This window comes from Acomys minous (assembly GCF_964271855.1).
Source record: "Acomys minous genome assembly, chromosome: 2".
Classification (NCBI taxonomy): domain Eukaryota; kingdom Metazoa; phylum Chordata; class Mammalia; order Rodentia; family Muridae; genus Acomys; species Acomys minous.
Window position 1 is genome coordinate 134,602,190 of NC_140484.1, and position 10,805 is coordinate 134,612,994.

The 10,805-nt window shown below is 41.0% G+C and overlaps 1 protein-coding gene across 6 annotated transcripts in view; it reads left to right on the top strand.

Annotated features, from left to right (window-relative positions):
• Positions 1 to 10,805, top strand: part of STIM1 (stromal interaction molecule 1) — a 164,253-nt gene that overhangs the window by 107,788 nt on the left and 45,660 nt on the right. The gene's annotated exons all lie outside the window — the stretch shown is intronic.

Genomic DNA, 10,805 nt, shown 5'->3' on the forward strand with positions numbered 1-10,805 from the left:
AAGACCAGCTAAGCAGACACATTTTTTTCTTCCTGTGAAGATTTTATATATCATTGTGTGTGTGTGTTATGTGTATAATATAATACAGTATATTATATGTGATGGGCATGATGCACAGTCCTGTAATTCCAGCATCTGGAAGGTTGAAGTTGGAGTAGCAGGAATTCAAGGCTACGTTCAGCTACGTAGTGAGTTCCAGGCAAGGTTTTGTGATTTGTATAACAGATGAACTCAGCATGTTTTGGGAATAGAGAAGAAGGAAAGTAACCATCTGAGAATGACAGAGGAAGACTACTCAAAAGAGATGGTGCTTCAGGAGAGGAGCAGTTATCCTGGGGAAGAGGGCTGAGAAGTACATACACCTAGGTAGAGGACCAAGTGTAGTGTCACTGAAGATCAGTGACCTAGGCTGACTGTGCCATACTTAGGAACTTGGATTTTTGTCCTCAAAATAACGAACCTGCAATAGAACTGGCTTTCCTTTGACTGAGGTGTGTTGGGAGCAAGCTTTGGAGAGGAGGTGAAAGTAGAACTTAGTTTTTAAACAAGAGCTGGAGTTCACCATGTAAAAGAAGAACATTTGACAAACAGCACATTTGATGAGTCTTAAAGGTAGGAAGCCAAAACATGTCATAGACACATGAGCAGGGAGGTGTCTGGGCAAGTATCTTCACCACTCAGTTAGGACATCAGGAGTTGATACCTTCAGCAAGTGGTATGAGGGATAATAATTGAGAAGTAATATGAATGAATTAATAAAAAAGTATGAAGCAAAAAATATCTCTTCTCCCTTAGATTGTTTTCTCAAGTAGTTGTCAGAATGATGGGAGGGTGATTAACATACATGCTTTCCTCCAGATTTGAACATATGTACAATGGCTATTATTGTTGTTGTTGTTATTGTTACTGTTGTTGTTATTTTATTATCATTGTTTTTTTTTTTTTTTTTGAGCCAGGGCTTCTCTGTGTAGCCTTGGCTGTCCTGGACTCGTTTTGTAGACCAGACTGGCCTCAAATTCACAGCAATCCGCCTGCCTTTGCCTCCCAAGTTGCTGACATTAAAGGTGTGCACCACCACACCTGGCTTATGGTATTATTATTAAATCTGACATTTAGTAATTTCTTTTTTGAGACAGGGGTTCTCTGTGTAACATCCCTTGCTGCCTTAGACTTACTTACTTTGTAGACCAGACTGGCATGAGCTCACAAAGATCTGCCTGCCTCTGCCTCTCAGGTGTTGGGATTAAAGGTGTGTGCCACCATGCCCAGCTTATTTTCTCTATTTTCAACTATTTGAGTTCAACTGTGGTATAAAAATATTAATGAAAAAATTCCATAAATAAGAAGTTTATAAGCTTTTAATATGTATATATTGGTGTTGGGGATTGAACCCATGGCTTTGTGCATGAAGGCAGGTGTTCTACCACTGAGCTATGTCCCTGGCCCTTTTTATTGAAAATAGATTTTTTTTCACAGATAATATATCCAGATTATTGTTTCCCCTCTTCTACTGCCCATCTCCCCTCCCTTCCAGATTCATACTCTTTCTGTTTCTCATTAGAAAACAAACGGGCTTCTATGGGATGATAATATAATGTGATATAATATAATGATATAAAACAAAAACTAATATGTTGGAATTGGACAAAACAAACAGAAGGAAAAGAGCCCAAGAGAGGGTACAAGAAACAGAGACCCACTCATTTGCACATTTAGTAATCCTATAAGAACTGAGAGCCATAATATATATACAAAGGAAAAAGAGAGAAGAAAAGAAATATAAATAAAACAGAAAATAAAAAGTAATTAGATTAAAAAAAAAAAAAAAAAAAAAGAAAGAAGCGCCCTGACACAACATTATGAAACAAGGAGCCTCCAAAGATGCTGTTGAGGTTTGTTTGTTTGTTTGTTTGTTTGTCTGTTGGCCATCTATGGCTGGGTATTCAGCCTATTCTTTTTTGTTTGTTTGTTTGTTTACTTTTATTGAATGTCTGTAATTTACATGTCATGTACCAAAGTCCCTCTCCAACTCCCAGTTAAATAAAATAGGCAAACACAAAATCTTGTCACAGAAGCTGTAATGTATCATGTAGTATAGCCTTTTGTCCACATATGTTTACTTTCAAATGTTCATTGCTATGATTCATGTGTCTGGTGTGAGGCCTACACTATCGTTACCAGATCCTCACTGGGACGGCTGTCAGATATCCCATTGTTTCTGTGTGTCAAGGAGATTCTTAATCTTTGAATCTGCAGGTCCCGCCCTTTGATGTATCCAGCAGGTCATACATAGGGTAGATGTTGGGGTGAGGTCCACTTAGAGCCCTGGATCATGGCCCACTCCCTTGTCCTCAGGGCAGGGCCTGCTCTCCTGCTCCATTTGTTTGTTTGAGACAGGGTTTCTCTGTGTAGCTTTGGCTGTCCTGGACTTGCTTTGTAAACCAGGCTGGCCTTGAACTCACTGTGAGTCGCCTGCATTTGCCTCTATGTACTGGGAGGCAAATTCAGCCTATTCTTTTTTTAAAGTTATTTATTTATTTATTTACTTATTATGTATACAATGTTATGCCTGCTTGTATACCAGAGGAGGGCACCAGATCTCATTATAGATGGCTGTGAGCCACCATGTGGATGCTGGGAATTGAACTCAGCTGGGAATTGAACTTTGGAAGAGTAGCTGGCCTATTCTTAAGAATAGTTTTGTTGTTGTCTTTTCTTCCAGTGAGACTTCCTTGAAGGAAACTAAATTTTCATTTGCAAGTAGCTCTCTATTGGAGATTGTTTCTAGGTGAGGGATGAAGGTGTGCATCTACTTCTCCTTTCAGCTTTAGGATCCCAACCGATGCAGACCCATGCAGACCCATGCAGGCCCTGTGTATTCCACTTCAGCCCCTGTGAGTTTATATGTGCATGGATAATGTTGATTTAGAGGGCCTTGTTTTCTTGGTGTCCTCAATCCCTTCTGGCTCTCACACACTCTATGCCTGCTTATCCATGGTGTTCCCTGAGCCCTGAGGGGAAGGATTTGATGGAGACACCCAATCTAGGCTGAATATTCCAAGGTCTCTAACTCTGAGAAAGAAAAGTCTGGTTGTGGGTCTCTGTATTTGTTCCCATCTGCTGCAGGAGGAAGCTTCTCTAATGATGGCTGAGTACAGCAGCGTGTCATTAAGAGTCATTTTATTGCTACTTTTTTTTTTTTTTACAGAATAGCAGTATATATTTTTATACTTTTATAGGTCTCTAGGCTATCTAGTCTCAGGTTCTGAGTCACTCAAGCAGAGCTTGGGCATCAGAGGCTCACTCCGCCCCTTCCCCCACAGAGAATCAGCAGTTCATTGGCTACATATGAAAATGGATCTCTCAAGTAGTATATTTAATAGGTATTGTGTGGACAACCTTGTTCCTGACTTTAGTGGTATTGCTTTGAGTTTCTCTTCATTTCAGTTGATGTTGACTATGAGCTTGTTGTAAACTGCCTTTATTATGTTGAAGTATGTCCCTTGTATCCCTAATCTCTCCAGGACTTTTATCATAAAGGGGTGTTGGGTTTTGTTTCTGCAGCTAATGAATGAGATAATCTGCCTTTCAGTTTGTTTATGTGATAGATGACATTTATTGATTTATGTTGAGCCATCCCTGCATCTCTAGGACAAACCTTATTTGATCATGGTGGATGGTCTTTCTATGTGTTCTTGGATTCAACTTACAAGTATTTTATTGAGAATTTTTGTTCCTATGTTCATAAGGGAAAATGGTCTGATACTCTGTTAGTTCTCCATGTGATTTGGGTATCAGGGTAATTGTGGCCTCATAAAATGAGTTGGGCAGTGCCCCTTCTGTTTCTCTTTTGTGGAGTAATTTGAGAAGTATTGGTATTAGCTCTTCTTTGAAAGTATGATAGAGTTCTGTAGTAAAACTATCTGGCTCTGGTCTTTTTTTTTTTTTTGAGACTTTTAATGATACTTCTATCTCATTAGAGGTTATATCTCTGTTTTAATTGCTTATCTGATCTTGATTTAACTTTGGAAGATGTTTACATCAAGGAAACTATCCATTTCTTTTAGATTCCCCGATTTTGTGAAGTGCAGGTTTTTAAAGTATGTCTTTCATGACTCTCTGTGCTTCCTCCATACTGTTGTTGTCAAATCCTCCCTTTCATTTCTAAGTTTGTTAATCTTTTAACCACTCAGCCATATCTCCAGCACTCACTGTCAACTATTTATTTATTTGTTTATTGGTTTTTCAAGACAGGGTTTCTCTGTGTATCTTTGGCTGGCCTAGACTCACTTTGTAGACCAGACTGGCCTTGAACTCACAGAGATCTGCCTGCCTCTGCTTCCCCAAGTGCTGGTATTTCAGGTGTTCACCATTATATTTGTTAATTTTAATATTCTTTCTCTGCCTTTTAGTTAATTTGAATAAGGATTTGTCAGCCTCACTGATTTTCTCAAAGAGTCAACTCATTATTTCATTAATTTTTTATATTTTTTGTTTGTTTCTACTTTATTGATCTCAGCTCTGAGTTTGATTCTTTCCTGCTGTCTACTCCTTTAGGGTGGGACTTTTTCTTTTTGTTGTAGAGGTTTTAGGTGTGCGCTTAGGTTACTAGTATGAGATCTCTACACTCTTCATTTTTTTAAATGTTGGTACTTAGTGCTATGAACGTGTATCTCTGGGCTAGTGAAAATCTGTAATTAGTCTAATTGCTTTCTTAGCTTGAGTGGTGTGTGGCTTCCCAGAGAATCTCTTCCTCAGTTTTATGGGAGATTTGGTCCATAGCTTCTCATGGTATCAAGTTATAAGTGCCTTCTACCCTGGCAGTTTCTGTAAATATCCATTCTTCTATCTGGGCATTAGCCAAACTAACACAGTTTAGCTTCTAAGATAAAAGGAGATTGGGTCTGTTCATGGTGGAATGGGCATAGCTTGCAGATACCCTTTCTGCTGCATTCTGTCCAGTGCTGTGCATTCTTCCTATGTAGATATGGCACTATTGACCCCAATTAAGATGTTCTTTTCTCTCTGAGGAAATTCTTTCTAATTAGTGATCTATTTCTGTCCTGTCATAAAACAAAGGTCACCAGCTGGTAGTCCTTGACTGTTTTGGATACTTTGGTCCTAATAGTTTGCAAGACTGGGAATGTTAGAGTAACTCAGTCTTTGCCATTCTGTTCTGATGCCTGGAAGGCTTCAACCTTAGACGTTGCCTTTAGGATTTGACCTGTGTCATGTACCTAATGTTATGATGATTCGATGACAAGACTGCCCTTTCTCATCAACTGCATATGTATCCTCTACTTTTATATGTGCTGGTGCTGGAAATAAAGGGAAAAGGAAGGTGTTGCTGCTTTGGAAGTTATTTTCTTGTGGCAGATAGCTGGGAAACAGTTGAGGATTCTGTATTATTTTAAGTGAACAGTGTAAGTCACAGCAGAGGAAGACCCAACTTAGCGTTATCCATGTTCAGGACCACTGATGAGTAATCTGCATCTAAACAGGTGACTACATATAGTCTAAAGAAGAGGAGTGTTTTAGATGAGGGAGTAGTATGTCCAGATCCTCGCATTGTTGGAAAGGCTCGTGCTTTCAGAAACTAGGACTTTGTTACCATCAGGCATAGGAGAAAGAAGGGCTGATGCTCCAGTAAAGTCAGGTAGGGCTCAGACCGTAAAAGGTTTTGGAAAAGGCTGTCTAGTTTCAATTAAGGTAGAGTTAGGGGTTACAAGGACTCCTAGTGTAGAACAGAGAGAACCTAGGAAGTTCATAGACTATCGTTCCTTGTCTTGTTTGTTTGTTTGTTTGTTTGTTTATTTATTTATTTATTCCATTTCAAGCCATCTAGCACATTGGCTTTTGGTAGCAGACACTGAGGAAATCTCTCTTCTGCATCCACTATAGGACTCTCTTATAGTGGTTCCCAGGATGGTACATATTTAGTCATGTTATCCTTAAAAGAATTCCCTCCCTCTTCTCCCTCCCTCCCTCCCCCCCTTACTTCCAGTTACTATTTTAAGCTGTCATACAAATTAGCTCATTTATAAGTAAGTGGTAGTGTGTGAGGGTATTATTGTCACCTGCGTTTTATGGATGATGTACATGATGCATTAAAAGTAAATGGTAGACCCACAATTCAAAATGAGCAGCTAGCTTTAGAAGCAAAGTCTAACTTGAATTTCAGCCAGTTTATCCCTCTTAACAGCTAAGACATCTGCCCAGCATTCTGTGTGTTGGAGGATAAACTCAAATAAGAGACAACCTTTTAGCTGTCTAATAACTAGATACCCTGCTCTGTGCCAGGACCTTACTTGTAGATGGGTTTAGGAAGCTAAATTCATTGTTCATTTAGGTAGTCTAAGGAGTTTACATGATAAGGGACTAAAGATATGAATGATAAATATAGTCTCTATTTTTTAGTTGCTTAGGGGAACAAGAAGGAGCCTAATTAAGTGGTAATGATGGTGTGGTGGGAGTCCTGCTGTAAATGTGTGCAGTGCTGGTGTGGTGGGAGTCCTGCTGTAGATGTGTGCAGTGATGGTGTGGTGGGAGTCCTGCTGTAAATGTGTGCCTTGAGGACTAAGGGGCATTCATGAACTTACCTGCAAGTGTGGGAAACTATAGAGAAGCAATGGTTTTCACAGGCATCAAGTTTTAATGGGCATAAAACACTTCATGTGGAGCATGTTGTGGAAAGGCTTGGAGCTATAAAAGTGCATGATTTGCTTAAGAACTGGAAATGGCTTGATATTTCTAGAGTGATATTTCTCTGGCTTTTTTTTTTTTAAATAGCCAGAGAGTAAATATTTTAGAGTTTACTAGCCATAAAGTTTCTGTAGCAACTACTCAGCTTTTTGTTTGTTTGTTTGTTTTTGTTTATGAGATAGTGTCTCACTATGTAGTCCTGGCTATTCTGAAACAGGCTGGCCTTGAGCTCATAGAGATCTTCCTGCCTCTGCCTTCTGAGTTCTGAGATTAAAGGCGTGATCCCTACATCTGGTTTCAGTTCTACGTTTGTAATATGAAATTAGCCATAGAGAATGTGTCGATGAATAAGCAGTGCTGTATTCTGGCAAAGTTTTACATCCCGGGTCTCAGATATGGCTCAGCTGTTTGAGGCATGCTTGCCTAACATGAAAAAGCCCTGAGCTATATGTACCAGGCGGGCATGGTGGTAGGATGCTTATAATCCTAGCACTCTGGAGGTGGAATTGGGAGAATCAGAAATGCAAGATCACCCTTGGCTACATAACATATTTGAGGCCAACCTAGGACTAGGATGCATATTAAAACAAATAAACAAACCCCAAATGAAAAAAATTATATGTAAATAAAAGACTGTAAACTGGATTTGGCTTATTATAGCTATAGTGTCCTGACCCCTGGTCTGGCAGGGAGGGAAAGTATGAAGGAATGTCACTTGAAAGTAACCCTGTAGGCCAATTTTCAAAAGCCCAAATGCCAGGCTATGAAACTAGGGCTTTACCTTGTAGGTAATGAGGAGCCATGGGATTTTAAGTAGGGGAATTGGTCTAGTTAGGTTTGTATTTCATAAAGATGGTTTTTGTTTTGTTTTGAGTTACGGTCTTGTGTAGCCCAGGATGACCTCGAACTCCTGATCCTGATATACCAAGTGCTGAGGTTATATTTGTGCACCACTGTGCACCGCTTCATTCTAGTGTTTAAATGGGCAGACAAGCTGGTTGTATAAAAATGTGAGGAATGGCTGTCCTCTAACCTTTAAGCAGGAGTTGGTGAATGTCACTGAGCACAGTTACTTCGCCTTTGAAACATCCCTGCCTTGGTATAAATGGCACCTGGAGCTGTGGCAGCCAAAGGGAGAGTCCTTAAGTTGGATGTGGTGGCTCACTTTTGTAATTCTACTACTGAGGATGCTGGAACATCAGGGCTACATGTTTGTGACTAGCCTGTACTACATAGCAAATCCTTGCACTGGAAAACAAGCAAATAAACAACAGACTAGGCGTGGTGGTGCATGCCCGTAATCTCTACGCTTGGGAGGTGGAGGCAAGAGGATCAGGCTTGCCTCAAAATACAAATAACAAAAACAGAATCAAGCTAGATGTTTAAGACACAAAGAAGGGCTGAGGAACATGGCTTTTAATATTTGCAGGGAGGGGGCTTTAGAAGTGCTATTTGGTTTGGGAGACATAGAAGACATGTGGTGAGGATGAGGGTTGGATAGTGGAGGGAGGAGGCAGTGGCACTGAGGAGTAGGTAGCCCTGAGCGCTGCTCTGGTCCCCGCACCTGCAGGTGCACTACTCTTCTGGCTTTAGGCTAATGAGTTCTGTCCCCTGAGGACACTAGCTGGGCCTGTGCTGAGTCTAGAGCTGTGTTTTCCTTCTTCCCAGCTACCACTCACAGGACTTCACTATTGCTTGGGATTGGCTTTGTGCTACCTCATGGAAGATCACTTTCCTGTGCTCATGGAGCTAAATATACCTAGTGACAGCTGGTGCTTTGGCACTTAGGCGAGCTGCTGAGCTGCCGTTCTAGCCAGTGCTACATTCCCCATGGTAAGACAAAACTTTTAGGGCACCTCCTTGGAACTTCTTGAGAGAGCAGCTCCTTGTTCTGAGCTTGAAACAGTAAATCCTTGTTTTGAGAGTCGAAGCACAATCTGATTTTTGTTGTTACTTTTTATTGCTTTTAAACATTGTTCTAGTTAAGACTTTAGCTATTTGCTGGCTATAGGACAATATTTAGAGTAAAATCAGGTCAATGCTTATCTAAAATATAGTAGAAATTGAAGTTCTAGTTTAATGTAATATTCCTTTTAAATTGTATTTATTTTTATCATATATATTGGTGTTTTGTCTGCATATATGTCTGTGTGAGCACATCAGATCTCCTGAGCCTGGAGTTATAAACAGTTGTGAGCCACCAGATGGATGCTGGGAATTGAACCTGGGTCCTCTAGAAGAGCAGTCAGTGCTCTTAGCTGCCAAGCCATCTCTCCAGCTCATATAACATTCTTGTCTCAGTATTGAAATGTATGCATCTAATCCTAGCATGCAAGAGGCAGAGACAGAGCTGGGCATGCTGGTGCATACCTTTAATCCCAGCATTTGGGGAGGCAGAGGCAGGTGGATCTCTGTGAGTTCGAAGCCAGCCTGTTCTACAAAGTGAGTCCAGGACAGCCAAGGCCCCACAGAGAAACCCTGTCTGGGAAAACCAGCCAAACAAACAAACAAACAAACAAATGAAAACAAAACAAAAAAGAGACAGAGGCAGGAGGTTTGCTGCACATTTGAGACCAGCCTAGTTTACATAATGAGTTCCAGTTCTGGGCTAGCCAGGGATATAATGAAATTCTGTTTCAAAACAAAACAGTAGAAAGAAAAGAAAAAAAAATCTCCCCCCCCCTCTCTCTTAAAGGCATGCTGTCATGTAGCCCAGGGTGGTTTCAGACTTACTGTGCAGCCAAGGATAACCTTGATGATCAGATCTTCCCGCTCCTACTTCCTAAGTACTGGGATCACAGGTGTGCACTGCCATGCCTGGTTAAAGAAAACACTCCTACGTGACTGGGAGCGTCTGGCATGGGGCAGATGGGTTTGAAGGGCGGAGAGATACAGAACAGCCCTGATAGGAATACCCACTGGAGCTGTGGGAGCGTAAAGGTCGTCTTTGGTCAAGATGTTTCTGTTTTATGTCCTTATCACTGCTGAGTTAAAGCTTAGGAGCGCTTTTGTGAATACCAGGACCGATGAGTCCTCATGCCTGAGCACTGTGAGCCTCTGGGAAAGGTGGGGGCAGGGCAGACTGGACCGCCCCTCAGCAGGGGCAGCTGCTGTTTGTCCCTGCTCTCTTGTTGCACATGCATGTGCACACACGAGTAGATAGAGTCAAGAGGACAGGGCTGGAGCCCTTCATTGGCTCCTTAAGCTCGAACTCTCTGGCCTCCAGCTTCCCTTTCCACTCTCCGATACGGGCAGTTGATATTTTCCTCAGTTTGAAGTAAACATGAAGAAAGTCTTAATTACCGGCTATCTTGCAGGCCTGCCAGCTGGTAGGTGTAGGCATACACTGCTCATCTACAGGCCCTCTGAGGTGCTGAGTCCAGCTCCCGGAGATCTAAGGCCTCTGGCCTCTCATGTACACAAATGCACACAGAGATAGAATTTTTAAAATTATATTTGAAATGCAATAGTTTACATAAAACTTCATTAGTTTACCTTCTCCCTTTTCTTTCTTTCCTTTTTTTTTTTTTTTTTTTTTTTTTTTGTGGGGGTGGTTTTCAAGACAGGGTTTCTCTGTGTAACCCTGGCTGTTCTGGAATTTGCTCTATAGACCAGACTGGCCTCCATCTCAAATCTGAGATCTGCCGTTCTCAGGCTTCTGTGCATGATTAAAGGCATGTGCCACCATGCTGGACCAAGTCTTTTTTTGTTTGTTTGTTTTGTTTTTGTTTTTGTTTTGTTTTGTTTTTCTTTTTTTAAGCTGTAGTCTTCCTTTCCTCTTCCTTTCTTCCCTTCTCTCCTCTCTTCCTTTATTTTTTACAAAATAGTTCATAGATACATGGCAAGTTTCAGGCTAGCCTTTGACAACATTTATGAGACTTGGTCCAAAACAATGTTACTTTGACTCAAACAAACAAAGCCAACCAGACAAACTTAATAATTGGAGTCACTAGGAACATAGCTCACTTGAAAAGTGCCTGCCACACAAGTGTTAGGATCTAAGTTTTGATCCCCAGCATCCATATAAAAAGTTAAATGTTAGGCTGGAGAGATGGCTCAGCAGTTAAGAGTACTGTCTGTTCTTCCAGAGGACCCAAGTTCAA